The 26,765-nt window shown below is 39.0% G+C and overlaps 1 protein-coding gene across 10 annotated transcripts in view; it reads left to right on the top strand.

The window, feature by feature from the left end:
• nckap5l (NCK-associated protein 5-like) overlaps positions 1-26,765 on the top strand; it is a 753,060-nt gene that overhangs the window by 385,472 nt on the left and 340,823 nt on the right. The window contains exon 1 of one of the 10 annotated variants that reach the window (XM_072579650.1): positions 11,422-11,507. The exons of the other annotated variants lie outside the window; for them this stretch is intronic. The gene's annotated coding sequence lies outside the window, so the exon portion shown is untranslated. Of the gene's footprint in view, positions 1-11,421; positions 11,508-26,765 lie in introns of those variants that run through there. 10 annotated transcript variants of the gene reach the window in all.

The following is a 26,765-nucleotide window of genomic DNA, read 5'->3' as shown; positions in this document are numbered from 1 at the left end:
CAGACCGGTCACTGAACTTTTGTCTTGTTCTTTTAAAATATATATATATATTATATGAACTCTGGGGTTAAAAAATATTTCATTTAACATACTATTATAGCTGTACAAATATGGCTTTCAGACACATTCAAGGACATAAGGGATATACTTAGCTTGTTAAAACAAGGAACAGCTGTACCAGTGGGATGATATTGCCATGTAACAAAGATGATCAAATTGACAGAAGGAAGTTACAAAGTTTTGCCAAGCTGGTACAATTCACCTTTGGGTCGCACACATTAACAGTTTTGTTGCAACAGTATTTTGAAACATTGTTCTTGTTTACAAATATATCAACATACAGATGCAGCCATTCTGATTGCTGAGTGTCGCCATCAAATTGATGTGTCAATTTCCTTCCTTTTAAAATCTAACAATTCCTCTTTGTTTTGCAATTTATTTTCTCCATGACCTTCCTCCTCAGTAACCAGCATCCGATCTTGGCATCAGTAAGAATCAAAATCATCACTTAGTTTGTGTTTTATCTTGTTTTATTTTGATGAGCACCATTGAGTCAATTTCTGTTTTGCTCAGACTATTCCTTTTGCGAATTGGCTTTGTTAGTTGTGGCAACATCTAACCAATAATTATTACCTCAGATAAGCACCTTTGTTTTATCTCCAGTTAATCTTTATTAGTCATTTCTGTTGTTGTGAGATTAGACACTAAGACTTTGGGAAAACTGAAACTGGTTGCAACTATATAAAAGGTCACAGAGCATCACATCTTAGAGAATGATCCTAGTGGTGTGATACAAATTGAAGAAGATGGAGACTAAATCAAGAGATTCAATAGGCAAATACATAGATGCTACAGCTGTTTCAGTTATTTGAAGATATCTTAGGGGTAGCTAGACCATAAGATGCAGGAGCAGGCCCATCGACTTGGCTGCCATTCAATCATGGCTGATAGTTTTTTTTCAAACCCATTAATCTGCCTTCTGCCCATAATCCTTGATCCCCATACCAATCAAAAACCTATTTATCCCTTTCTTAAATAGACTCCGTGACTTGGCCTGCACAGCCCTCTTTGAACAATGAATTCCACAGATTTACCACCCTCTGGCTGAAGAACATCCTCCTCATTTCATTTCTAAAGTGATGTCCCTTCACACTGAGGCATTGCCATTGGTTCCAGTCTCTCCAACTAGTTGAAGCATCTTCTCAACTTCCGCTCTATTCAGTGAGTTCCCACCTCATCCTTCTAAACTCCATAAGACCATAAGACATAGGAGTGGAAGTAAGGCCATTCGGCCCATCGAGTCCACTCCGCCATTCAATCATGGCTGATGGGCACTTCAACTCCACTTACCCGCATTCTCCCGTAGCCCTTAATCCCCCGAGACAACAAGAATCTATCAATCTCTGCCTTGAAGACATTTAGCGTCCCGGCCTCCACTGCACTCTGCGGCAATGAATTCCACAGGCCCACCACTCTCTGGCTGAAGATATGTCTCCCCATTTCTGTTCTGAATTTACCCCCTCTAATTCTAAGGCTGTGTCCACGGGTCCTAGTCTCCTCACCTAACGGAAACAATTTCCTAGCATCCACCCTTTCCAAGCCATGTATTATCTTGTACGTCTCTATTAAGTCTCCCCTTAATCTTCTAAACTCCAATGAATACAATCCCAAGAACCTCAGCCGTTCCTCATATGTTAGACCTACCATTCCAGGGATCATCCGTGTGAATCTCCGCTGGACACGTTCCAGTGCCAGTATGTCCTTCCTGAGGTGTGGGGACCAAAACTGGACACAGTACTCCAAATGGGGCCTAACCAGAGCTTTATAAAGTCTTAGTAGCACAATGGTGGTTTTATATTCCAACCCTCTTGAGATAATTGACAACATTGCATTCGCTTTCTTAATCACAGACTCAACCTGCATGTTGATCTTTAGAGAATCCTCGACTAGCACTCCCAGATCCCTTTGTACTTTGGCTTTACGAATTTTCTCACCGTTTAGAAAGTAGTCTGTGCTTTTATTCTTCTTGCCAAAGTGCAAGACCTTGCATTTGTTCACGTTGAATTCCATCAGCCATTTCCTGGAGCACTCTCCCAAACTGTCTAGATCCTTCTGCAGCCTCCCCACTTCCTCAGTACTACCTGCCTGTCCACCTATCATCTTATCATCAGCCAACTTCGCTAGAATGCCCCCAGTCCCTTCATCCAGATCTTTAATATATAATGCGAACAGCTGTGGTCCCAACACTGAACCCTGTGGGACACCGCTCGTCACTGGCTGCCATTCTGAAAAAGAACCTTTTAACCCAACTCTCTGCCTTCTGTCAGACAGCCAATCCTCAATCCATCCCAGTAGCTCACCTTGAACACCATGGGCCCTCACCTTACTCAGCAGCCTCCCGTGTGGCACCTTATCAAAGGCCTTTTGGAAGTCTAGATAGACCACATCCACAGGGTTTCCCTGGTCTAACCTGCTTGTCACCTCTTCAAAGAATACCAACAGGTTTGTCAGGCATGACCTCCCCTTAGTAAATCCATGTTGACTTGTTCTAATCAGACTCTGCTCTTCTAAGAATTTAGAAACCTCATCCTTAATGATGGATTCTAGAATTTTACCAACAACCGAGGTTAGGCTAATTGGCCTATAATTTTCCATCTTTTGTCTTGATCCTTTCTTGAACAATGGGGTTACAACAGCGATCTTCCAATCATCCGGGACTTTCCGTGACTCCAGTGACTCTTGAAAGATCTCAACCAATGACTCCGCTATTTCCTCAGCCACCCCTCTCAGAACTCTAGGATGTATCCCATCGGGGCCAGGAGATTTATCAATTTTAAGACTTTTTAGCTTTTCTAGCACTATCTCTTTTGTAATGACAACCATACTCAACTCAGCCTCCTGACTCCCTTTAATTGTTGGGATATTACTCCTGTCTTCCACTGTGAAAACTGATGCAAAGTACTTGTTAAATTCTCCTGCTATTTCCTTATCTCCCATCACTCGCCTTCCAGCATCAGTTTGAAGTGGCCCAATGTCTACTTTTGTCTGTTGTTTGTTTCTTATATATTGAAAGAAACTTTTACTATCGTTTCTAATATTACTGGCTAGCCTACCTTCATATTTGATCCTCTCCTTTCTTATTATTCTCTTTGTTATCCTCTGTTTGTTTTTGTAGCCTTCCCAATCTTCTGATTTCCCACTGCTCTTGGCCACTTTATAGGTTCTCTCTTCTTCTTTCATACATTTCCTGACTTCCTTTGTCAGCCATGGCTGTCTAATTCCTCCCTGGATAATCTTTCTTTTCTTGGGGATGAACCTCTGTACAGTGCCCTTAATTATACCCACAAACTCCTGCCATTTTTGCTCTACTGTCTTCCCCGCAAGCCTCTGCTTCCAGTCTATTTTTGTCAGTTCCGCTCTCATGCCCTCATAATTACCTTTATTTAACTGTAACACCATTACATCCAATTTTGCCTTCTCTCTTTCAAACTGCAGACTGAACTCTACCATATTATGATCGCTGCTTCCTAAGGGTTCCCTTACTTTAAGATCTTTTATAAGGTCTGGTTCATTGCAAACCACAAGGTCCAGAATAGCCTGCTCCCTTGTGGGCTCCATGACAAACTGTTCCATGACATCCTGTAAGCATTCCATGAATTCCCTTTCTTTGGATCCACTGGCAACATTATTTACCCAGTCCACCTGCATATCGAAGTCTCCCATGATCACTGTGACCTTGCCTTTCTGACATGCCTTCTCTATTTCCCGGTACGTGTTGCGCCCCTGCTCCTGACCACTGTTAGGAGGTCTGTACACAACTCCAATTATGGTTTTTTTTTGCCTTTGTGGTTCCTCAATTCCACCCACCCAGACTCCACATCATCTGACGCTATGTCATTCAGTGCCATAGACTTAATATTGTTCTTAACTAACAAGGCAACCCCACCCCCTCTGCCGACCTCCCTGTCTTTTCGATAAGTTGTAACTCCATTGAGTACAGACCCCAAATCCTCAACCACTTCTCCTATAACAAGCCCATCATCCCAGAATCATTCTCATAAACCTCCTCTGGACCCCTCCAATGCCAGCATTATCTTTACCATATTGACAGTTGAGGTTTCTGCACGCATTTTGGTTTGATAGATGTTTCCATGATTATACCTTGAGTTTCATTCATGACTTTGGAGGCCTTAGAGTCAACAGTCTGTAAACTCCAAGACTACTGCCACTGACCCCAAGCATAAATACTTTGCACCATCTTCTTGGTATAACAATTGAAGTCTTCCATTGATTTCTTTAAATCAAACCACCCACACTTACTGCCAGGGAGACTTCAGAACACATCATGTGAATATTTTCATTTAGCCTAATTTAAATTGCAGTTTTGAATGATGGATTAAACATGATAGTTGCAATTACACCCAAAATGAGTTAATAAGTCAGTTTGTTGGCAAGTTAGACTTACTTCTCCCTATTTGTCTTTGTTTTAATCTACTGGTCATTTTCTGTATGTATTCTTGAAGGGTGTTATTACATTTATAACATTAACAGGATAAACAAGTGCCTTGGTTAGATACGAGCTACAGCATTGAATGTGGAGCTGAATGAACATTATTAAAATCAAGCTAATTTTACCTTGTCAATGAGAGTGTAATTTTGAACAATGTATCTCTACACACCACTCTTCCCTATAAAACCACCATTGATCTTTGTAAAGCTACTTGCAAGACCATTAGTAGTCAGCAATTTTCAACAGAAATGTGCATGTACATAGAGCTCATTTTCACTTCAATGCTTAATTAATTCAATGCTACTGATCTCTTAACATCGTGCAACTGATACAGCATTGGCTGCTTCGTGGGACAGAATTAATCCATTGAATCTTGCAGCAGCTTTAAAGAAATGGATTCCTGCTGCTGCCAGAATGAGATTCAGGGTGGATTGGAAGTACTGAGGATTTGGCATTTGCCATTAGCTGTGTTCTTTTTAGTTTAATATTCTCCCCAGTTATTGAAGCAGGTGCCTTCAGTGATTTGTGATTTTAATTGCTCCTAACTTCAGCATCCTCATGCATTTAGGGTCAGCTCGTTTCTTCATTTAATGGTTTCTGCTTTCACTTTTGAAACAAATATATTTACTTCAAAAGACTGATTGACTATAAAATATTTAACCCCTTCAAGGTGTTCAACAGAAATTGCATTGACCCCACCTGTTATTAAGTTGATAGCTTTTTAATTCTGTTAAGAAAATGCACCAAACATTTGCCACATGGATAGGGAAATGCACCATCAATACAAGGGTGACCTCAAAACTTGGTGCAGTCAGCCACAATCTGAGTGATTTGCATTCTCACATTTGTCTTAGAATTTTGCAGACTGGTAATAGGACACTAATTGACATTTGTAATGCACCTAATGACAGCTGGGAAAAGTGCCAGGGACACGGAAAGGTAGACTGCTGAGGGAGGACACCTTGGAGAGCTCATCCAGTGAGGCCATAGGATTAGATCTCAGGTGTAAGAAGGATGCAATCACTTTTGATGGCATTATACTATCAACCTCCCAACAACCAATGAGTTATAGAGAAGCAGCTCTGTGGACAGATTATGAAAAAAATTTAAAAACAACATGGTTGTTGTTGTGGGTGATTTTAACTTTCTCTATATTAACTGTAATGTGCTAAGTTCCAGGGGCTTGGGGGGGGCGGGGGGAGAATTTAAGTGCATCCAAAGTGGCGTTTTGTTTTGAAGCAATATGCAAATCGTCCACCTATGAAATGTGTCATACTAGCCCTGGTAGTGGGGAATGAGCCTGGGCAGTGATTGAAGTTTCCTTGTAGGTGCATTACAGGAGCAGTAACCATAATCCTGTAAGTTTTTAAAGTTGCTTATTGATAAGAATGAGAGTAGACTTCAGGTGAAAGTACTAAATTGGACGAAGCAATATCACAGTATTATGCAGGGAGTGGGAGCAGCTGATTGAGACAAATTCTACAACAGGCATGTGAAAATCTTTTAAAGGTCAGTTAGTTGGAGTTCAAGATTGGCATGTTCCTGTGAGAATGAAATATAAGGATGGTAGATTCAGGAACCTTGAATGACAAGTGAAATTGACAGTGTAGTCAAAAAGAAACAGGAGACATATGTAAGGTTGAGGAAACTGAAGATAGACAGAGCCCTTAAAGAATACAAAGGTAACAGGAAAGAACTCCAACAAGGAATTAGGAATGCTACAAGGAGCCAGGAACTGTCTTTGGCAAACAGGATTAAGGAAAATCCCAAGTGTTTATACAAGGAACAAGTGGGTAGCCAGAGAAAGAGTAGGTCCATTTGAGGATAAAGGAGGTATTTATGTTTAAAGCTGGAGGAAGCGGGTGAGGTCCTTGATAGATACTTTGCTTCAGTATTCACAAAGAAGAAGGGCATGGTGGGTGATGAGCCTTGGGAGGAGTATGTTGACATTCTAGGCCATGTCAGTTTTGTTACGACATGGGGTAAACTCTCCTGCTTAATTTAAAACCAGCAACACAGAAAAGATTTATCCCGTGCAGTAATCTGTAAAAATTCGAGTGGCCAAGAATTATGTAAAGCAAAAATTAACAACTCTATTTCTTAAAGTATAAAAGAGTATAATTTACTAAAACCTACCTTTTACTAGTCTGATAAAACTCCCAATTAAGATTTACAAAACAACACTTCTTAACTCAAATTCAGGCAGCTTTAGGTTCATGTCTTCGGATCTTCCTGTGTCTTCTGTTCTCCTTGTTAGGAATTTCTGTGTCACATGTTACTGATCATAAAGGTACTTTTGAGAGAGATTTTTTTTCAAGCAGTCTGTTACATGGCAGGACTTGGCAGTTCTCCTCTCAACTGTTCAATTTCCCTCCTGTCAGATACCCCAGAGTATCAGATTGTGTCATTGGCTTTCAAGATTGTCAATATACTCTATTTAAACTTGATTGGAAATTGGTATTTTGTCAGGGTATACTTTAAACCGATTGGCCAAGTTCAAATTTGTTTTTGTCTCTAGGCAACGAACTAATCAAGTTGTTCAACCCAGTGTTACATTGTTGCCTTATTAAGAACATGTGGTGCTGTGTCTGGTAGTTCTGCTGCTTTTAACTCTCTTAAAGGTATACCCACATCTTCATAACTGTGTACAAAAGGCGGAGCTGTTGGGTGTTTTGAAAAGCATAAGATAAACAAGTCCTCAGGAATTAATGGGATCTTCCCCAGAATTCTGAGGGAGGCAGGTGAGGAAATTGATGGGGCTTTGTCACAAAGATAAAAGTCTTTGCATACTGTTTCAACACAGAGGTCCCAGAAGACTGTAGAACTGCCAACGTTGCTCCTTTGTTTAAGAAGAGTAACAAGAATAATTCAGGAAATTACAAGTTGGTGAGCCTTACAACAGTGGTATGGAAATTGTTGGAGTAGATTCTGAGGGTTGGGCTTCACTCACATGGAAAAATGCAGCTTAATGACAGGCTTCATGCAGGGAAGGTTGTGTCGCATAAACTTGATTTGAGTTTTTTTGAGGAAGTGACAAAGAAGATTGAGGGCAGGTGTTATCCAAATGGATGTTAACAAGGCCTTTGACAAGGTCCCTCAGAGCAGGCTGATACAAAAGGTGAAGTTACATGGTGTTCAAGATGAGATGATAAGATGGATAGAGAACTGGCTTAGTCTTAGAGGACAGAATAGCAATAGAAGGGTGCTTTTCTTTATAGATCTGTGACCAGTGGTGTTCTGTGGGGATCAGTGCTGGGACTCCTGTTGTTTGGAAAACATATAAATGATTTAGAGGAGAATATAAGATGTCTGATTAGTAATTTTTTAGATGACACAATAATTGGGGGAGCTGTGGATAGTTAGGAGGATTGCCAGAAGATACAGCAGGAAATAGATAGGCTGGAGGCTTGGCCAGAGAAATGGCAGATGGTGTTTAATCCGGATAAATGTGAGATGATGCATTTTGGAAGACTTAATGTAGGAGGGAAGTATACAGTAAATGCTAGAACCCTTAGTAGCATCAACACACAAAGGAACCTAGATGTACAGTGTGCCCAGTTCATTGAAAATGACAACACAAGTGAAGAAGGTAGTCAAGAAGGGATATGGTATGCTGCCTTCATCAGTTGGGACATAGACTATAATTTTGGCAAGTTATGTTGCAGCTGTAAAGAACATTAGTTAGGTCAAATTTGGAATATTGTGTATAGATCTGGTTGCCATACTACAAGAAGCTTTTGGAGGCTTTGGAGAGGGTACAGAAATTGTTTACCAGGATGTTGCCTGGTTTGGAGGATATTAGCTATGAGGAGAGATTGGTCAAATTTGTTCAAGGGTGTGGTGCTGGAAAGCACAGCAGATCAGGCAGCATCCAAGGAGCAGAAGAATCGATGTTTTGGGCATACAGCCTTCATAAGGAATTCCTGATGCTGCCTGACCTGCTGTGCTTTTGCAGCATCACACTCTCCATTCTGATCACAAGCATCTGCAGTCGTCACTTTTCTCTGGCCAAATTTAGTGTGTTTTCAGTTGAATGTCACAGGATCAACTGTGGGGTGACCTAATAGAAGTTTACAAAATTGAGAGGCATGTATGGAATGGATAATCAGAGTCTTTTTTTCCAGGGTGGGAATGTCAATTACTGGGCTTAAGGTAAAAGAGAGGTAAGTTTAAAGGAGGTGTGAGGGGCAGGCTTTCTACACAGAGGGTATAAGGTGGTGGAGATGAATACAGTAGCAACATTTAGGAGTATTATTAACAGATCTATGAATAGACAGGCAATAAAGATATACGGACCATGTAGAGTGAAGATTTTTAGTTTAAAAAGGCATCATGTGTTGGCACAGTTTTGGTGGTCTGAGGGGTCTGTTCCTGTGCTGGACTGTTCTTTGTTCTTTATAGAAAACTGAGGTCTCATATGGCCCCTCAGGTGATCATTCAAGAAAACTAATGACATTACTTGAAGTGAAGCAGGGCAGATATACTTGGCTAATATTTATCCCTTAATTTCATAGCAATAAACACATTATCTGATCACGTTGCTGTGTCTGTGAGCTTGCTGGCTGTGTACATGTAGTTGTTACGTTTCCTGCATTACATAAGTAACAATGCTGCAAAAGTACTTAATTTCCTACAAAGTGCTTTTTGATGGCTGTGAAAGGCACTTTACAGATGCAAATCTCTTTAAAGGGGTCTGCTCTTCTGGACACAGATGTACTCAAATTGAGAGGAGTTTTGATAAATTAGGCAGAATATGTTTCCATTGGTGGTGAATAAATAACCAGATTTAAGATATTTGGCAAAAGACCTAGAGGGGAGATGAGCAATTTTTTCTAATCATTGGGTTGCTGTCATCTGGAACACACTCCTTGAATAAATTGGAAGCAGATTCTACAATAAATTTTGAAAAGAAAATATTTGCGTGTTTTAGGGAATGAGCAGTCGTGTGAAACTAATTGGATGTTTGTTTCAAAGAGCTGCCATAGGCATGATGGAATGAATGGCCCCCCTTCTTCACTGTAAGTTCAATGAAGCTCAGAAATCAAGGTATGCTGAATATCACTGTTGATCATTTTTGTCAACCATCAATTTAATTAATACCAAAACTGATCTAGTAATTATCTGTCTCAAAATGTGAACACAATTCTGCTACTTTTATAGCCAGCTGAACTGTAAATGATATAATATGTTCATTGACTCAACTGTTTAACTGATAGGTGCATGATAATGTGCACATTTATTGTGGAACGTTTGTGGATAAAAATAGTCTTCCTACAGATATTGTTATGTGTGAGAGTTTTGTGTTGCTAACTATGTTTGACAAGTTTTGCCTTCAGGGCTGCCCTTATGTATGCTGTACAGTCAGAAATCACAGTTGCACATACAGGATTTATGTGATCTGACAAAGATACATTATCCATGTTTACAAAGATCAACATTTAAAAGCCATAGACTCTTAAGTAGTTCAGCTGATTTCAATCCAGAGTTACACTTGAAATACCTTGTTTTTGGACACGTTTGCATTTACTATGCAAACTAGTTTTTGCTAAATTTTCTTCAATAATTTTCTTTCATTCCATTACCTCTGTATGTTTATTTACAAGGCAATGTGAAACATGGGAGCAACATTTCCATGGTGGCCCTGTTCTCTCTGGAAGTACGGAGAGTGGTCCACTAACCCGACATTCGTGCCCCTAACCTTAGTCCATCTTCCAGGATTGTTCAGTTCATTTAAGTATTTGGGGCAGATTCACACACTATTTACAGTGAAGCTAGATGCCTGTTTCTGGCTGGTTATGCACTGTGAGGTGAGAAGAGGGCAATTTGTACATGCCACAATTTAAATTTGTCCATTTCCTTACAATGGGAATGTAAATGATGAAAACTCAAGGGAGAGGCTGAATAGGCTAGGACTATTTTCCCTGGAGCATCAGAGGCTGAGGGGTGACCTGAAAAAGGTTTATAAAATCCTTAGGGGCATGGATAGGATAAATAGACAAGGTCTTTTACTGGGGTGGGGGAATCCAGAACTAGTGGGCATATGATTAGGGTGAGAGGAGAAAGATTTAAAAGGGACCTTGGGGACAACTTTTTCACACAGAGGGTGGTGCGTATATGGAATGAGCTGCCAAAGGAAGTGGTGGAGGCTGGTACAATTACAGCATTTAAAAGACATCTGGATGGATATATGAATAGGAAGGGTTTAAAGGGATATGGGCTAAGTGCTGGCAAGTGAGACTAGATTAGGTTAGGATATCTTTTCGGCATGGACAGGTTGGACCAAAGGGTCTGTTTCCGTTCTGTGCGTCTCTTTGACTCAACTAAACTATTCACTTTCACCTCTGGCTTCAGTTGTGCTTGAAACCAGAAGAGAAAAATCATATGTACTAATCACTTGCCCTCTCAGTTCAAACAAAAGAATAGCTGGGGAACAAAAAACAACAGGTATCAGTTTAAATAGTCCATGCTTGAATTAAAGTGCCTTTTTGACAAGTTGTCTGTTAAATTTCAAACCATTATACCTATTCAACAAACAGTCTCCAGAAAATTGTTCATTCACATGTCTTAATTTTGTTGGATGCTTTTCAGCTAGATTGTTGAAAAAAAATGACTAAGTAGCTTCTGAGTGATCAGAGAGAACAAAAGTTTCCATGGTGGTATCTTGCATAAGAGAAAGTGAAGCTAGAAATTATACTGAAATCGTCTCCTACTTCTCGGGAGCTTACTGGACTAAAAATTGAAATGCAAAGCAACCAATGGCAGGGTTTGTAGCAAGATAAATTGCCAGTTCTATCATGTGATCTGGGCTGAGGCAAGCCATCTAAACTACTTGTTTAGTGAGTATTATTTGAAGTCGGGACAGACTTTAATTGTTGACTGCCAAAAGTAATTTAAACATCCTTGGGTTAACTGTGTGTTCAAACAGTATGTGCAGAAAGAATTATGGAATGAAATTAACATTTTAAAAACAAGCTGTTCAGACATCAAAGCAATTCAGGTAAGCTTTGTTTTATATCATCAAGAATTAGTTGAGTTATGAAGGGGATATTTCTAATGTTTAAAAATTTATTGCAAGTTTTTTTCTAAATCTTATGACCTAATTTACTGACAATAATTATTTTAATTTACATTTATGTTGACAACTACATAGTTAATAAAATGCATTCCAAGTTTATGTATTGTTATATTAAGTTAACAGTATTATATATTAAGTTAACAGTATTTCAGTGCTATGCCATTTAAATCATGGCAGGGCTAAATCTCTACTGCTGATGTGTCTCACTGTGCGCACTAAAATATTACTCATGCTCAACCTTGTGAAAGTGATTCTGATGTGTTTTCAGGTGGTGTTTTTGTCTTGAGAGTAGGTGTAATGGGGTCAAAAACCACTGCTTCCTCTCCTTTAGGAGGGATGTCTACTGACTGAGCAATTAATGTGGGTTGTTAACAGACAGAACTTAGTTTTCTGAATGCTAAGCACACCAAATGATATGGGGATAGTGGGCAAAGGTGGTGTAGTGAAGATAATGGACCATGACTTGTTTGAATGGCAAAAGTCTCACTGAGTTGATTGGCTTACTACTTTTTTACAGTGTTCCTATCTGTTTTTGATTCAGCTTCTGAACAAAGTTGATGTTGGTAGACTGTCCATTCATGACCTTGCTATTAAACATGAGATTGAAAACTCTCCTTGCCATCCCTTGCCGTTCTGAACATCAGTAAAATACTAGTGATTGGTATTCCAGTATTGAGATGACGATGACAGAAATTGCAATACTCTTGGTAGCAAAGTGAATTAGAGAGAACCTCATCAAAACACACAAGAAGTTAAATGAAAGCAGATGGTTAACCTTAAATAAAATGTTAACTTCTACCAAGTTCAGAATAGCTAACACACACAGTTATCATTTGACAGAATGATATGGGTAAGATCATTTTTTTAAACCACAGCGCTAACTAAATAGGGATTGTAGGCTATAACTGGAATAATATGTTAAGTGGGAAGAGTATTATTATCTGTCATGTGCATAGAGATATAGTGTAATGAACAGCATTGATCATGCCAGATATGATTGGTATTGTAATTAAGAATAATTAAAATTCAGCATGGCTGTCCTGCTACCACTTGCACCTCCTGAGACAAGTGTTTCAGATTCACTTTTGATTAGGGTGCAACCTAGGGTGCTATTTGATTGCAGGAATTTGGTGGCAGCAAGATTTTAAAAGCAAGCATGATGTTTGAGGTGACTTAAATCAAAGCTGCATAAGGTTTCTTCAGATCTCAACGCCTTCACAAACTGCATTCTTTCATCACCAATTCAATTTAACAATTAGGAGTTTATTGAGTATTGTGGAGGAACAGAGCAACCATGGGCAGTGTCACAAGTTCTTTAAGGACAGTTTGAGGTGGGTCAGAAACCAAATGACATGTTTTCCTTTTAATAGACGAGGCATGGAATACAAGACCAAGGGTGTTAAAAATCACACAATGCCAGGTTGTAGTCCAGTAAGTTTATTTGGAAGAACTAGCTTTTAGAGTGCTGTTCCTTCATCAGGTGGTTGTGGAGGTTAAGATCATGCTCACAGAATGTATAGCCAAAAGAGTCCAGTGTCATGGAGAAATGATACAGTAAACAACCTTAGATTAAAACGTTCATCTTTTATAATGGGATATGCTTGTTTCTGTTCTTTGTTATGTAAATCCCAGAACTACTTTTAAATTACATTTTCAAGATAGTTCAGCTTTTCAAAAAATAGGTGTGAAGTCTGTCTGTGTCCCAATGTTACGTCAGACTGACAAACCCTCTGTATAGTTTTGCATGGACTCATACAGTTTTTGAGCAAAATGAAATGTAATTCTCAAAATCAAATTCATCCCATAAGCTTATATGTGTGTGCATGAAGAAGTGACAGATTGAGTATACGTGTGTGTGTGTGAGAGAGAGAGTGAGTGAAAGGGTGTGTGTGTGTTGGTGTGAGTGCGGGGTTGTATGTATGTGCATATGAGAGAAAGCTTGTGTATGAGGGAGGTTCTGCATGGATGTGAGAGTATACTGGAGTATGTGTGTGTGTATGTGTGAGAGAGTGAGTATATCATGCATTGGGGTCACCTGTAGTGTGACATGAGTTTAAAAGTTCTGGGATTTACATAGCAAAGAACAGAAACCAGCATATCCCATTATAAAAGATGAAAGTTTTAATCTAAGATTTTACTGTATCACATCTCCATGACACTGGACTCCTTTGGCTATAGATTCTGTGACCATAATCTTAACCTCCACAATCACCTGATGAAGGAGCAGCACTCCAAAAGCTAGTGCTTCCAAATAAACCTGATGGACTATAACCTGGTGTGTGATTTTTAACTTTGTCCATCCCAGTCCAATACTGGCACCTCGAAGTCATGAAGACCAAGGAAGTTATGCTTGAGGTGTAGAAAACACTTGTTCGCTCAGAGTTTGAGGCCAGTCACCAGATTACAAGAAAGGAATTTTTGCAATGAAAAGAGTCTAGAGGAGATTTACAAGGATTTTGCCAGTACTGGAAAATTTCACCTCTGCGTAAAGGTTGATGTGGGGCTGTTTTTCTTGGAACAGAAGGAGCTAAGAATAGGCAGGCATAATTTATTTATTTTAGAGTGATCAAAATGGATGTGTGATGTGTAAAATTAAGGTAATTGGTTGGATAATTGTAGGGAAGCTTTTTCATCCAGAGGGTGACGGGGATCTGAACTCACTCCTGAAAGGGCAGTGGAGGCAGAAATTCTCACTACATTTAAAAAGTACATAAATGTCTATGTGAAGAATTGTGCCTTCAGGGTGATGGGTGGGAAGGTTATCGTTGACTAGCCCAAACAGGTTGTGGTGAATGGCCCCTTCTGTGTGGTCAATTTTCTGATGAGGTTCGTTGTTCCACCAATAACTACCAGGCTGTTTGCAACCTTGCTATCCGATCTGATCCTGACCCGAGTTTCCAACCATATTAGGGTTTTTTTTAATATTCATTTAAAGAATGGCTAGGCTAGCATTTATTTTCCACCCCAGCCGCCCAGAGGGGAGTGAAGAGTCAATTATATTGTTGTGCATCTGGAGTCACATGTAGACCAGATCAGGTAAAGGTGGTTGTTCCCTTCCCTAAAGGATGTTATTGAACCAGATGGGCTTTTCTTGACATTCAACAAATTTAATTCATCTCATAACTCCAGATTTTTATTGAATTCAAATTCTACTATCTTCCATGGTGGGATTTGAACCCAGGTCCCCAGAACATTGCTAGGGTCTCTGGATTAACAGTCCCGCAAGAATACCACTAGGTGGTCATTAACTTTACCTGGATCTTCTCAGACCATCCAGGAATTTTGGCCTTTTGTCCCATACACCATGTCTGGTTTTCTCATGTTGTGTTCTGTTATAGATTTCTTTAGCCTTGTGCGTCCCTTCTCTTGTGCATGCACTGGATACTGCTGCTTACTGGCTCCGGCCTGTAACATTCACTTCAAGTGTCTGTGCAGTTCAGAGGTTCTGTGTGTGCCACATCGGCTTCCACTTCTGGAAGCTGCTAACACATATGGAGAGAATGTTGCCAGCCTGTGGATATCAGTGTAGAATCTCTCAGCCAACAGGTGGCACTATCTGAACTAAAGTAGATTGACAAGCACAGGAGTGATGGGTCAATGGCATTTTGTATAAAGCAGGACAGTGGCTGTTGCTTTTTGAACGATCTCAAGGTAACTGAGGATAGAATCTGGAAGGTACCCAGTAGTGCAGGTTTTGAGGTAACAAAGGTTTGGGTGAGGCATTCTGCATCAGAATAATTGTCCGATTCACCCCTGTCTCAAGCTATGAAGGTGGTAAAGGGTGGTCTTGGTGATTGTATCTTGAGGTCACAAGCACATCTTGGCGTCAAATATGAACATTCTGATTTAATACTATTCTTTTATCAGGGAGAAGGATGATGTTGGTAGGTGTGGTGAAAGTTGTCATTTATACATATTACAGCTTTCAGCAGTTGGGTTGTAAGTAGTGCTATGTGAATTTGGTCTGGGTGTACGAAGGGGGTTGAATAATTATCTTGTGTGAATTTCTGTGGCCATGATTTTGAAGCACTAAATACCTAAGTAGCTGACTGAGGCCCTCCTGAGTGATGAGCTGAAAATGTGTTACGGGAAAAGCGCAGCAGGTCAGGCAGCATCCAAGGAGCAGGAGAATTGACGTTTCGGGCATACGCCCTTCTTCAGGAATGAAGGGCTCATGCCCGAAACGTCGATTCTCCTGATCCTTGGATGCTGCCTTTCTGCGCTTTTCCAGCAACACATTTTCAGCTCTGATCTCCAGTATCTGCAGTCCTCACTTTCTCCTGCTGAGTGATGATGTGACTTTGTTTGTAGGATGAGAGGTTTTATGATTTTACAAGGACATGGTGATGAGTTACAGCTGTGTATCATCAGGGTATGTGTGAAAACAAATACTTCATTTGGATTATATCACGCAGGGCAGCATATGGATGAGAAACAGGGTGGGGGCAAGGATACTTATCTGGGTGAAACCAAAATTAATGTAGAGAGAAGCAGAAAGACAAACGATTTCAATGATATTCTGGCTATAGTTAGGTAGATGAAAATGCAACTAGGCAAGTGCAGTTCCACAAGAGGTTGTTGTGCAAGGTTAGAGCTCATTCAACCATATGAATCAGGAGAAGGAGTAGGCCATTTTGCCCCTTGAGCTCATTCTGTCATGTGATCATGGCTCATCTGATTCTGACTTCAACTCTCATTGCCATCTACCTCCGTTGGCCCTCCAGTATTCCAGTCATGGGTTAGGAATAATATTGAGGATTAGGGAATGGATAGGAAACAGTTATAGTAAATAGTCTCTTCAGGTCAGCAGGTCAAATGTTTACAAATGGGGTTATAAAATTTTAATGGAAATGACTTAGGTGCAATGTCCAATTTTGCTACTGATAGAAATCTAGATGTGCAAGCAAGTGCAAGGAGAATGCAGAGAGGTTGCTAAAGGACTGGTTAAGTAGGTGGGAGGAAGTGGGACATGGAGTATAATGTGTGGAACATGTGAACAATTCACTTTGGTAGGAAAAATTGAAAAGTGGCTGCTTTTTAAAATGAAGCAATAGGAAATGTTCACATGCAGAGAAATCGGAGTACCTTTCCATAGCAATCACAAAGTTAACGTGCAGGAAGGTTAATAATACATTAACATATATTACAATGGTCTTGAAATATGGGGTTAGGAAGGAGAAGCTTTAGAAACAACACCTCATTTTCCTTTTAGGCACTTAACCTCTACGATACTGTATTGAGTTTTACAACTTGAGAGCATTGCCTCTATTTTACCCAAATCTCCACACACCCGTACACGCACATGCATCCTACCAGCCTGTCTTGTCAACTTTGCTCTTAGCAGCAGAGCTATCTTCTTCTTTTCCACCTTCATTTTCACTTATTTTATATCTCTGTCTCCTTTACCACTATTCCCTCTGTTCTTTGCTCGGGGCAGCCATAAGTCTGTTGCACTCCTCCTCCCCCTCTGTCAACAGCATAATATTCATCATTTTCCAGTCTCTTAAAGTTCTGAAGAAATCATACTGGAGTTGAATCATTGGCTTTACAACTTACTGATGCTTCTGTTTATGTATTCCTTCAACCTTATGAACTGCACAATAGGCTTTTAAAGTTGTGGTCAGATATTTCATTGCTTATTTGGATTAGTACATTAGTATTGAGTGACATGTTGCACTCCTTACAACACATTCTTGAATTAATACAGTAATTAATATTGCAGACAGAGTATTAAATCTTTGATATTTTATTTGATTTAAAACATTAAGATTTAAATTCGCTGTTTTTCAAAATTTTAGTGCACTATGGAGAGGAAAATAATTTGACCAGCCTGAAAATTCAAAATGAAAATATGTTACTTGAGATTGATATTCGTAGCTTCTTTATATTCTAACCTCTTTTTTCACAAGGTTCTGTTTCTCCATTCCCCTTGTCCTATCTGTCTGCCATTCCTGTTGTCAGTTCAATTAATAGTTTCCACAGATACAAGAACATGGCTCAAAGATGACATTTTCCTTTGTTTATTGTTCTGCTTTATATTTTCCTCTGACTGCACAGCAGGAATCAGAAACTCACTGTGTGTCGGATTGTGATTATAATTAGCATCTTGAAACTTTGAAACAATGCGTTGAAATTCCAACCCAATATACCACAGTACACAAAATGTTGGGTGAGGTTGGCAGTGTCATTTGGGATTAGTAACAGTAATGAAGGGTGCACACCAAAAAAATGTCTTTTTGGAAAATGACGTATCAAAATTAGTTACATTTTAAAACCCCAATCTATGCTTATCATTCCTAAAAAGTGACAGTTGGTGAGTCTGAGCATGACTAGTAGCATAATCTTTTTTGTAAAAGATATTGAAGGAAGTCCCTCAAGGTCTTTGCTTCTTATGCTGTCATGATCTGGCCAAATTAAAGCATTCTGGATAGGTCTGAAATGATACCTGGGATTCTTATCACAAGTTTAATAAAAACTCCTTTCAACTGAATGAGTAACTTACAAGTGTAATGAAAGTAAGCAAAACATTGTAAATAATCAAGTAAAATGGAAGTAGCATAATATGTATGTACTTAATTGTAAAGAAGTTAAAAATAATTGGATTGTGATATAAATTTTCATCAGCTGACTAAATAACTCCTGAATTAGTGTTTTTTGTGAATTATGTTCTGCTTATAAGTTGGAAGATTTATTTTATTGTCCACAAACATTAATTATTCTGTTTATTTCACATGCTTAAACTTTAGATTTAGCTGCTACATATTTCATCAGTGTAATTAATTTGAATTGGAATAATATTGACTTTAGAGTAAATTTGCCTTCCTTCCAGTATGTGATATGAGTTGCCATTAACTACTCTCCAGAGGTGCCTGGCTGCTGTTTTGTGAATTTAGTTAAAAGGAATTAAGTGCTATATTCACTAGCCTGCCTCCATTACGAAGACAACTTGATTTGTTTAGTTACTGCAATTGTGGCTTTGTAACTAGATATAAACATTCAGTAAAGTGACATACAGACAGTTAGACAACATTTGGGCTCATAATTCTTTATTAGCATGGCAATAAACATAATTTTTGATATGATGGGGTAACTGGAAGAGTGTTGTGAAAATTACTCATTTTAATCTGCATCCATGACTTAAATAACCTGACAGTGTAACATGTCATGTTTGGAGGTTGCAAAACAACAAAGATTCATTATGTGATTAAGTAATGAGTTGATAGATGGAGTTTAATGTGGACAGTACAAATCTATTAACCAGCCCGAGTCTTGGGATGGCAGGGATGACGCATGCAGAGAGTTTGAATCTGTTGGGATGATGTTTGCTGGAGTTCTGCAGAATGAGGGGAATCTCATGAAAACCAAAAATCTGAACAAAATTAAACAGGATAGGTGCAGGAAGGATGTTCATGATGTTGGGGGAGTCCAGAACTACAGGTCACATTCTGAGGGTACAGTGTAAACCATTTAGGACTGAATGGAGAAATTTCTTTACCTGGGGATTAGTGAGCCTGTGGAATTTGCTTTTACAGAAGCCTGTTACAGTCAAAATATTGGATGATTTCAAGAAGGAGTTGGATCTAGCACTTGGGGCTAAAGGGATCATAAGATATTGGGGGAAAGTAGGAATAGGCTTTTGAGTTGGATGATCTGCTATGATCAGAATAGGGGAGAAGGTTCCTAGGGCTGAATGGCCTACTCTTGCTCCTGGTTTCATCATTTCTATGTTATCCAACTTGGTATGGAGTTTGAAAATGCAAGATATTTCTTAGTTGAGTGCTTTGTTATCACATCTTTTCTATCACATCCTAGCACTTTTCCCCCCTTACTGGTGTTAGGCTAACTGATCGGTAATTCTGTTTTCTCTCTTTTTTAAAAATCGTGGGGTTGCGTTTGCACCTTTGAATGTATAGGAACTGTTCCAGAGTTACAGAGATAGGGAATAAGAAGAGTGCAATTACATCACTGGATGCAATATATAAACTCCAGCTAATGGGAGGGATATAAAGTAAAAGAAATCTGCAATGTGATTAAAGGTGTAAACATTGTACAGTAGATATAATAGGGAAAGTTATCCCAGTCGATATATGGATAATTAGTGATAGTTTGAAGCAGCAGTGAGGGCCAAGCATTCCTAGATTGTGTTAAAGGGAATTTCTTATTGTAGAATGAATGCAGGTCAACAAGAAAGGAGGTGTTGCTGAATTTGGTTCCAGGACAGGAACGACTCAGGCAGATGAAGTGAAAGTGGGGGAACATTTAAGGAACATGATCATCATTTCATAAGGTTTAGGATAGAAAATGACATTGGTCAATCCAGTATAAAAATAAACAACTGACAGAAAGTGAACATTAATGGAGCAAGAACAGAGCTGAGCTGGGCTGGTTAGACACTAAAGGTTAGTGTGAAATATAACTGCTGGACAATGGGCTATTTTCAAAGAGGAGGTGGTTTGGGCACAGGCTAAATATGTTGTGTTAAAGGGAGATGTAGGATAACTAAATCTGGAGCTCCCTAGATGTCAAAGGAGATAGAAACTAAATAAAAGAATAAGAAAATGTGCTGAGTAAATACACTTAGTTAATGTGGTTGAGATCCAAACAGTATACAGCGGGTTCAGAAAGGAATTGATAAATCAAATCAAAGATACAGAGAAGAGTTATGATAAAAAAAAATGGCAGCTAATATAAAAGGAAATCCCAAAGATCTCTGCAAGCAATTGTAAAAGTGTGGTAAAAGGAGAAATAGAGCCAATTAGGGATGAGTAAGGGGATTTACAATTAGAGGCAAGAAACACAGCTGAGATAGTAAATGATTACTTTGCATTTTATTTACCCATGAGGCAGATGTTTCCCAGGACAGAGGAGGAAACTCAGTCACTAAAAGGCTCCAAATAATGAAGAGGACGGGATAGGATAAGCTGTTATACACAAAGTTGATAAAGCGCTTGGATTAGATGAAATGCATCCAAGGATGAAGGAAGAAAAGGTGGAATTTGTAGAGGCACTGGCAATTATCATTTAATTTTCCCAGATTCAGGATGGTGCTGGAAAATTGGAGAATTGTAACCATTGTATCCTTGTTCATAAAACCAAAGAAGATTGATGCAGCAATTTCTTTTTAAAAATTCACTTCTGGGATCTGGGTATTGCTGGAATGGCCAGCATTTATTGCCTGTCCCTCATTGTCCTTAGGAAGGTCCTGCTGAGCTGCTGTCTTAAATTACTGCTGATCGTTTTATGTAGATATAACCACAGTGCTATTAGGGAGGAAGTTGCAGGGCACTGCAAGAATAGCAGTATGTTTCCATGTCAGGATGGTAAGCAGCTTTGGGAGGAACTCCAAAGTGATGATCTCCTGTTTCCAGTTGCAGTCCAGTTCAACATGTGTAGTGGGGAAATATTTTGTCCCAGTTATTCAAAATAGAATCAACAGTCATGTGGAAAAATGTCAGTTTGATTTTGAAGAGTCAGCATGGATGTATTACATGAAAATTAACTTGCTAGTCTTTTTTTTTGAAGGCAATAAAGGGTTAAGGGGGAAAGCTGTTGATGTGGTGTTCGTAGACATTGCCTCAATTGCTATTTAATATTAAGCCCCCTGACCCTCCTTCCATTTCCTCGACACACCCCACACACTGTCCTTGCTCCATCCAAACAAATCCATGCCCATCCACCCATCTTTGGATGGCACCTCATGTCCTCCATAACACCTCATGAGCACTTTCATGCCCATTCACCCAGCAAGCACTTTGCACAGCACCACTGAGTGCTAGGGGAACTATGGTGTGTGAAGAAAATGCATATCGAAAACCTTTCTGTTACGATATACTTCAGTAAAAGTTTTAACCTACCAGACTTAGAAAATATCAGCAGGAGAAACTATGAGTACTTGATATCTCCTTATTTTGTGCAAAAACCATTGAACAATTGATGAACTAGATCCAAGAAAAAAGCTGTCAAACCATGTTTTCCCTTATGTGGACCTGTTCCAGCAGACTAATGGATGTTTAGGCTTTCAGCCAAGCCTAGCTATGAATTTTAAATGGACATTTAACAATTTAATCCCGCGGTCATATTCAAAGATACATCATATTGAAAATAACTCTCAACCATAAACCCATATTTTAAAAATCCATGTAGATCCACTTAAGTCCAACCCTGTATTAAAAGTAAGTACTTATCCATTTATTAAATAATCCTTTAAAAAAATCTTAAAACTTTAATCAAAATGTGAACATAACTGAGTGAAGTATTTCTGGATTTTTTAAAATGAAACTTGGAGAAGCAATCATCATAGCTCTACCTATCAAACACACTCCTGGGAAATGCCAACAATGGACTCCATTGAACTGAAACACCAGATGGACTTTTTACTGAGCTGCAGCTGCTGTCCCATTTCTATTTCAAAGCCGATTACCAGTCAATCAATGAATTGGTGCAAGTACCTAATTTAAAAAAAAAATGTTAAACAGCTGGGCTTTGTTTTAAAGCTAAACATTTTTGAACATTTAAATAACAGTACAAAACATGACAGGGAAGTTTCTCAGCAAATTTTCCTCCAGTGTTTAATGCATAGTGGCACTTTCTTCACTGGGAAAAGTATTGTAATGCACATCAGTCATTGCATAGAGATGATCAATATAATGGTCAACTTGCATTTGCAGAATAGAATCCTAACAGTCATGGCAGTAAAAATTCACAACTGACTTTACACCATTTGACTATTGAAACTGATTGAACATTTAATTTTTGGACTTCAAAGCCTGTTAACAAAAGAATTTCAAGAAAGCAAAGAGTTGTTATATGTTCCACATTTGGGGCTGAAATTCCCCTGTGGTTCATGACTCTTCTGATGTGTCTTCACCTGCAAAACCTCACTCTGGTAATGAAATAAGCAAGGGTGCTGGGTGTGCACTCATGACCTACTGCCTTATCCCAAAGCCATCTACAACCAATATGGTTAGGATGAAATTGAGTACAATCTACCAGGTTTAAATCATCATGGCTTGTCTGTTTGCAAAATTGTACTGAAGCATGAAAATTCAAGCTCGGGTCTCATTCTGGTAAACCGTCTCTGCACCTCCTCCAAAATTAACATAATATTTCTGAGCTAATTAGTTGATTAATTAATTAAACCAGTCAGTTAGGTTTTTCCTGATGATGCTGTGAGATACTGGGAGAAATTGTCTTTTTCTTTGAACAAGTGGAATTGAGAGGATAGAGCTAGTTTCAGTTTCATAATTTGTGTAAAAGACCGAATTTCCCAAAACGTCAGCCGACACAGACTTAAACCTACAACTTTCGCACCAGTATCCCACAGCCAACATGGTGCTGTACCTCAACACAGGAAAGCGCATTGCTTTCTTTTACATGTAATGCAGCTATGTTTCAATGAGGTATCTCTCTAAAGTGTACCAGGCAAATGAGGAGAACACCTGTATTGGAGTTTCAGATTAAAACAGGCCTTTTTTTTGCACAGAAAAGAGAGCAAATCCGCTCTTGCTCAATTTTTTGCCATTGGAAGCAGTTTGGGATATTTTAGATCTCTGAATACACTCTAAAGATCTCTACTCTTCAAAGTCCTTTACTTCCTATTCCATTATCATTGGAGAATCAATAGTAAACATGGACGCTGTAGAAGTAGCTTCTATGCAGATCCGTTGTGAAAAAAAATTTGAGTTGGCTCTTTCCACTTCTCATTTCTTTAACCTTTCTCTCCTCCTCCATTTCAGTTTCTTGCTTGTTCTTTTTTTTTTACTATCACTTTAGTCACTTCTGTTTTATGTCACTTGCCTCCTTGTTTTTGAAACAGGCTGTTTATTTACCATCATGTTTATACAGTTGTTGATGAACTCAAAGGAGGCTCAGGAGAGGGGCTCATAAGCATCAAACAGAATGGTGTTTTTTTTGGCAGAATAGGCACAGAGAGCACTGTGGGAAAAGGCTGTTGAATTCTTTATTTCTTTTGTCATAGAGGTACTTGCCAACCTTGGGCACATCACTTTTACTGATGAATACATTGGTGCAGCTTTGTTTTAACATACACCGGGCAGGTATGTAGTCCCTAGAGGAGCGTGTTGCTTTCTGAGAGGGAATGAGAGGAGCATGACCGACTAAGATTGTTCACTAAGATAGTGCTTCCCAAATGTTTTGGCAGTTTGATCCTGTTTTAATGTCTCAGACATGGTGTGACGTTGGAGTGAAAATCTAGTGGGCTTCCCAGAGCTGTTGAGCAGTGGACTAAGTGGAGTGTTGAGGGAGTTGATGGGCGATGCAAGGTTTCTTACCAAAAAGAAAGCAAAGATTTTCACAGACTCTTTTTGCAGCAGCGATCAACCTCCTAGAAATGTGCCCTGTTAGGCTGCACTCACCAATAGGTTAAAAGAAACAAGAATTTTGAGAGATCTCCTAGCTGTTAGAAATGAGTCCAAACTCCACAGCATCTATTTACTGTCTCCGAGCTCACAACCTGAAAATGTCTTTTGATTCTGCTCGAGATCATGAGCCAAAGTTTGGGAAAATCTTGCAGCAAAATTAAGCATTAAGGAGCATCATGGCTCACATCTCCCAAGTTTACCATGTCCCAATAACGCCAAAGCTTCACACACATTCTATCTGCATTTTGAGAACAGTTGGTATATGCTGGTACTTTTCTATAAATTTGTCTGATAGCAAACTCTAAGATAAATTTAGAACACAGAGCTAGTTAATTGGATTAGACCTCCATTATTGGAGGGCCCATAGCTTCCCCTTTGTCCTTGGCATGAGAGCAAGTCCTGCAATTGCCCAACCCCAGTCGTAGTTGAGAACGTTTATGAGTCACATGCTGAACTGCACAATGTGGTGTAGGAACACCCACGATGCTGTTAGGAAGGAATCCTCAGGCTTTTGACACAGTGACAGTGAAGGAATGAAGCCACAATTCCAAAACCAAACTGAGTGTGATTTGAAGGAGAATTTGCAGGTGGTGGTGTTCCCATGCATATTTTACTCTTTTTTTTTCCAAGATGATAGAGGTCATGTGTCTGAAATGTTGTGTTTACAAAGCTTAGTGAGTTTGATTCACTATTTCTAGAAATGAAACTCCAAACATACCGTGACCTATTAATTCTAACAAAAATACTAATTAAAAGTTAAATCCCTAAAAATAAGATTTGCTATTTGATAGCAATGCACACATGCATTTTTGTGCAGGGAATTTAGCCGGATTAAAACATTAAGCATTCCAGATTGAGTGTTATGCAATGGGACTGAAGATTTTTTGAACATGAGGACAAGTATTTTAGAACCAAAGTATTGCTACTGCAAAATTATGTACTTTATAGGGAGGACGAATTTATATCAGAATGTCGAGTAAGAATTGGTAAGGAAAAACAGAAGATCACTTTCAATTAAACTTTCGCAATTCAGGATATTTAATAAAAGATCACTTTGTGCCTTTAATTGTTTGAGTAAATTTTTTAAATCTCATTTTTAACTGTCTTACTTCAAGACAGATTTTTCAATTTGATAGCAATCAAAAATAGATTTTGCCCTTTGAAATCTAAGTTATATAGTGATCAGATGTTCAATAAGTGATCCATCAATTTGAGGAGTTCTTAGAATATCTGTCTGTCATAACTTGTAAGCAATTTTATAAATTGTGTTATATTTTTGATTGAAAAGCTACAGACTACTTTGTCGCTATTGCATGAAGTGAATAATCGGATTTCTTGGCACCCTATAGTTTCATTGCAAGTACTAGTGTTTGCAGAAGAAAGTGAACCTGTGCAAGCTGTGAAAACAAATTGTGCATGGAGTCTAAATATCAAATTGTTAAAGTTATAGTGATTTTACTTGCCAGAAAAATCTTATACAAGTTTCATAAAGTTATTCCCAGTTAAAAAGAAACATACAACTCCAGATTCTGCTATTTTGATGCTCTCCAGACCAACTCCTACTTTCTGTTCTCCAGAAATTTGAGCTTAAACAAAGATGTACTGTCAATATCCTAACTTGCACAAGTTTCCATTCACTCTGCGCTTGCTGGCCTACATTGGTTTCTGAGCCAGTAATACTTTTTAAAAATTCTCATCCTTGTGTTCAAATTCCTCTAAGAGCATCCCTCCTCCCCCCTCTCTCTGTAATATCCTTCACAGAGAAAGGTATTGAGGGATTTGCTAGTGGAATTCGATGAAGAAGGATGTAGGAGGCCAGTGTGAAGAGTAAATACCTTATCAACTGGTTGGCTTGAATCACCTCTCTCTGCGTTGTGAACTCTATACAATGATGATAGCAAAAGCAAAGTCATTATAGACAAAAGGATGGCATCACTACCAAAATGAAGAAGGACATTCTGCACAAAAAAGAAGACTGTATATAAAACAGCCTGTTTGTGTGTGTGTGTGAGAGAGAGAGAGAGAGTGAGAGTGAGATATTTTGAAAGTATTGCACCAAATACGTACAGCAAGTATAATTCTAGTTTGTAGTGACGAATACAACATTGGTAGATTCTTCAGGGTTTATTAGATACAGTAGTGAGCATTATAACCTGAAATGTGTGAAATTGTTTTGAGCTATAATAGCATTGGAGATAGAGAGGGTTAAAAGAACTTCTCCCAAATGGGGTAAGAAAAACATGGTGTTGTCCATGTTCTCAAAAGCAGTGAGCTACCAATTGCATTTTGTATTCTGCAGCAAGATCACTGCTTTTCTTTGGTGTTCTTAAGTGTGATAGAATTCAATACTTCATCCGTTTAAATGATGTGGAGGAGCCAGTGTTGGACTGGGGTGGACAGAGTTAAAAATCCCACTAGGTTATAGTCCAACAGGTTTATATGGAACCACTAGATTTTGGAGCGCTGCTTCTTTCTCAGGTAGTTGTGAATCAGGGCCATAAGACACAATTTAGAATCAATTTTAGAATATGTAACAGGTTCAAGTTCATTAATATTTAAATCCCAGAACTTCTTTTAAGTCATAGAGTCATAGAGATGTACAGCATGGAAACAGATCCTTCGGCACAACCAGTCCATGCTGACCAGATATCCAACCCAATCTCGTCCCACCTGCCAGCACCTGGCCCATATCCCTCCAAACCCTTTCTATTCATATACCCATCCAAATGCCTTTTAAATGTTGGAATTAAATTTTGTACCAGCCTCCACCACTTCCTCTGGCAGCTTATTCTGTACACGT

The sequence above is a fragment of the Chiloscyllium punctatum genome, chromosome 10, assembly GCF_047496795.1.
Source record: "Chiloscyllium punctatum isolate Juve2018m chromosome 10, sChiPun1.3, whole genome shotgun sequence".
NCBI lineage: Eukaryota > Metazoa > Chordata > Chondrichthyes > Orectolobiformes > Hemiscylliidae > Chiloscyllium > Chiloscyllium punctatum.
This window is presented reverse-complemented; position numbering and strand designations above follow the sequence as displayed.